Source organism: Mustela erminea, chromosome 7, assembly GCF_009829155.1.
Source record: "Mustela erminea isolate mMusErm1 chromosome 7, mMusErm1.Pri, whole genome shotgun sequence".
Classification (NCBI taxonomy): Eukaryota; Metazoa; Chordata; class Mammalia; order Carnivora; family Mustelidae; genus Mustela; species Mustela erminea.
In genome coordinates, this window is record NC_045620.1 from 53,245,527 (window position 1) to 53,249,762 (window position 4,236).

The 4,236-nt window shown below is 37.3% G+C and overlaps 1 non-coding gene across 1 annotated transcript; it reads right to left on the minus strand.

The window, feature by feature from the left end:
• Window positions 1-3,361: 3,361 nt before the first annotated feature.
• On the minus strand, window positions 3,362-3,468 carry LOC116596642. Its single transcript, XR_004288230.1, has one exon. It is a non-coding gene; the product is annotated as a U6 spliceosomal RNA (small nuclear RNA).
• Between the last annotated feature and the right edge of the window lie 768 nt (window positions 3,469-4,236).

Here is a 4,236-nt window from a genome sequence, read left to right on the forward strand (position 1 = left end):
CTACAGAAAACAAGGTACCAGCAGGTTTTTTAGAATGTCCAGTGTAATAATTAGCTTAGAACAAGGACCAGTGGAAGCAAAACAAAGAGCAGAAGAAAACTTGTAATAATTAAATTATTATCTTCAGGAATATCTGAGTATATATTGTAGCCATAAAACAAAAACAAGTCATTAAAAAAAGTTTACTTTGGAAATTTGAATTTTAACATCTTAGTTTAAAATGTTTTATAAAATGTTTTCAGTGGTGAAGACATTAGGTATAAAAAGATCATATCCCTGTATACATACAATAGGGTCTTAATTATCTGGGAAAATATCAAACAAATGAAATATGTTGAAATTTTTAGCTGGGGGTGCCTGGGTGGCCCAGTGGGTTGACGCCTCTGCCTTCGGCTCGGGTCATGATCCTGGGGTCCTGGGATGGAGCCCCGTGTCGGGCTCTCTGCTCCACGGGGAGCCTACGTCCTCCTCTCTCTCTTTCTGCCTGCCTCTCTGCCTACTTGTGATTTCTCTCTCTCTGTCAAATAAATAAAATCTTTAAAAAATTTTTTTTCTTTTTAGCTGGAAGTTTAGAATTTGTGGTTATGGATAATTTTTATCTCTTTTTTTAAAGATTTTATTTAGAGAGCATCCATGTGCACGAGGCCGAGTGGTGCAGGCAGTGTGCAGAGGGGGAGGGAAAGAGAATGGTAAGCAGACGCCAAGACCAATGTGGAGGCCCATGTGGGGCCCAGTCCCAGGACCAGGAGATCATGACCTCAGCCAAAACCAAGAGTTGGGTGCTTAACCAGACAAACTACTCTTACTTTTATCTTTTTTTTTTTATGTAGGCAAAATATAACTGTATCCAATCACCTAGAATTAACCTGGTCTCTACAGGCCATCTTCCCAGTCTCCTTTTTGAATTTTCCATATCTTCCCCAATTTTTTACAATCAGCAAGTATTGTTTTATAATGGGCAGAAAAAGAGTGTTCTCTTTTGTTTTATCTCAGTCATATTGGATGTGAATAAAACAAATTATTCTGAGATTAGTAGTATGACATATATTAGAAATAACACTTAGGGTGCCTGGATGGCTCAGTCCTTCTTAGGCATCCGTCTTCAGCTCAGGTCATGATCCCAGGATCCTGGGATCAAGTCCCACATCGGGCTATCTGCTTAGCTGGGACGCTGCTTCTCCTACCTCTGCCTGGGGCTCTTCCTACTTGTGTGCTCGCTCTCGCTCTCTCTTTCTCTCTAATAAATAGATAAGCTTAAAAAAAATAAAGAACAAAGAGAATGTGGTTTGGGATAGAAGATCCTATTTCAGATAGTTGATTTATTTCCCTTTAGGTGCCATTTATATATCCAAGAGGAGATACCTAATATATAGATGGAATAGTAGGATGAAGATCAGTGATGGATTGGAAGTCATAAACCTTAGTGACAGTTGAAACCATGAGTTTGCCTTGGATGTGTTATTACTAACAGAGCCATAGCTAACAAATAAGCACTTGATCTGTTCCATGTCCTTCTCTTAACATTTGACATGTTTTAGCTCATTTAATTCTCAACAGCTTTAGGAGGGTACTATTATATATTATCATCCTTGGTTTTACAGATAGGTAACCAAGGGAGTGAACAGCAAGCAACTTTCCCAAGCACACTTACCTAGTAAAATCACTACCATTAATCTGTTTAAGTCACATAAACTGAAAAGGAGTGGGCCAAAAGGAGAATCTTCTTGAGGAACTCAGATGACTTTTCTTAAGTATGTTTATTATGCTTCAAAACATAAATTCAGGGGACACCTGGGTGGCTCAGTATGCTAAGCATCTGACTCTCGATTTTGGCTCAGGGCGTGATCTCTGAGTTGTGGGGCTGAGCCCCCACTTTGGGCTCAGAAGGAAGTCTGCTGGATATTTCTCTCCCTCTTCTCCACCCTTTCTCTAAAACTAATTAATTAAATCTTTAAAAACAAACAATTTTCACCAAATATGAGTCTGACCTGTGCTTTCAAATAGACATTCTCCATGATGATGTCCATTCTAGTCCACATCTTTTCCCAGCACAAACCAGTTACATCCAAATTTCTCACAAGTAATTACCCATCCTCCAAATCATACATCTAACTATAATGTTCTCTACAAAGGAACTCCTTAGCAGGGGATGAATTCCACTCTAATGGCTAGATTACTCATGTTGATGCACTGCAAATTCAAGTGAGAGTTGAATCCATAGAAATATTTGGCTTATGACATTTTTCATTAGCAGCAGTTTTACCTGATTAATCAGAGTCCTTAACTTCTGAACTAATTGAACTAACAGGCATTTAACACTGATGCTGGTCAAACAAGTTTCTCTCATTTCAAATACCTCTAGCCTCTATTGCTAATTATCATCAACTGCAGATACATCTTTCATATATCACATGATTCCTTTTTTATTCAGAATCATTCATACTGTCAGTTCATCCCATCATTTTCTGTTTTTCCAATTTGTATGATTCTACAGTAATCCTAAACTACTGTTTTGTAGACAGCATTTTGAAAATCTCATGGCCTTTGAACTCAATAGACACGATGAGATTTAAAATGTTCATGAAGAACCTCAGAAACAAAAAGAACCAACGTGACCGCACATTGCCATGGTTCTTGGACATAGTTATTTTCATTTTAAAACTTTTGCTTTGCTTGCCTCTCTGAAAATAGAGGCTCTTGCACTTGCTGCTCTTGACATCCACACAGCCTTAACTGTCTTTCATGTGCAGAAATGGATATTTTACCCATCAACTGACAGAGGGTTTGGAGCTATCACATGACAGCACAACCCTGCCTGGAGTTATGTGAGACAAAGCTTGTACAAATAATAAATTAAGGAATATACACACACGTATGTATATGTATTTGTATGCACATACATTTATGTGTATATTTGTGTATATATGTACATATGTATGTATCTATGGAACTGAGTCCCCCAAATCAGTGCTGTCTAATGTGACCCAACATGTAACTTAAAATATTCTAGAAACCACACTTTAAAAAGTAAAAAGGAACAGGAGAAACCAATTTTAATAATCTTTTATTCAATCCAATATACTTAAAATATTACAATTTCAATATGCAATTAATATAAACAAATTGTTAATAAGCTATATTACCTTTTGTACTAAGCATTTAAAATTTGGTGTATATTTTACATTTACATCTTAATTCAGATGCCAAGGTTTCATGAAAAGTACTTGATCTGTATTTAGACTTAGATTAGATTTAGGGTTAAAAAAATAGATTAATATACCCAAGTTGTTCCAGATATACTTAGAAGTATTCAGGAATTGAACTGAATATCAAGTTTGTTTGTTTATCTTTTTGTTAATTTGTAAATATGGAATGATTCACAAATTTGCATGTCATCTACTCTCAGGAGCCATGCTGATCTTCTGTGTATCATTCCAATTTTAGCATATGTGCTGCAGAAGTGAGCACCGGATATCAAGTTTTTAAATTTAAATTAATTAAAATTAAATCAACTTTAAAACTTCATTGCTCAGTAGCAGTAGCTACATTTCGAGTGCTCAAGTGCCATATGTGTCTAGTGTGTTGGACAGCACACTTCTATATAATTCTGTCACTTGTTGTTCAGACATTAAACATAAAAAGGAACAGGTTATGTAACTGTAGCACTCAATGTGGCTGAAGGAAAATCCAAAAAGTACAACATCCCAGAAGCTAAAAAGTGGCGCTCTAAGGAGAGAATAATCAACAGCATAAAATGCTACCAAAAGATCAGGAACAGGGGAGCCTGAGTGGCACAGTCGGTTAAGTATCACATTCTTGGTTCAGCTCAGGTTCTGATCTCAAGGTGGTGAGGCTGAGCCCCATGTCAGGCTGAGGACCTTATTAAAAATACAGAGCTCGCAGTGCCTGGGTGGCACAGTCAGGCATCTAACTCTTGGTTTCGGCTCAGGTCATGATCTCTAGATCATGAGATTGAGCCCCATGTTAGGCATTGCGCTCAGTGCAGAATCTGCTTGAGATTCTCTCTCCCTCTCCCTCTGCCCCTCCTGCTCCTGCTTTCACACTCTTGTTCTCTTTCTAAAATAAGTGAATGAATCTTAGGGAAAAAAAAAAAACAGGAATGATGAGAAACTCTTTAAACTTGCTTCCTTAAAGTTGATTTTTGAAAGAAATGGTACAGACAAAAAACAGCATGCAAATGGCTAAGGAAGAATTAGGTGATAAGGAAATAGAGGC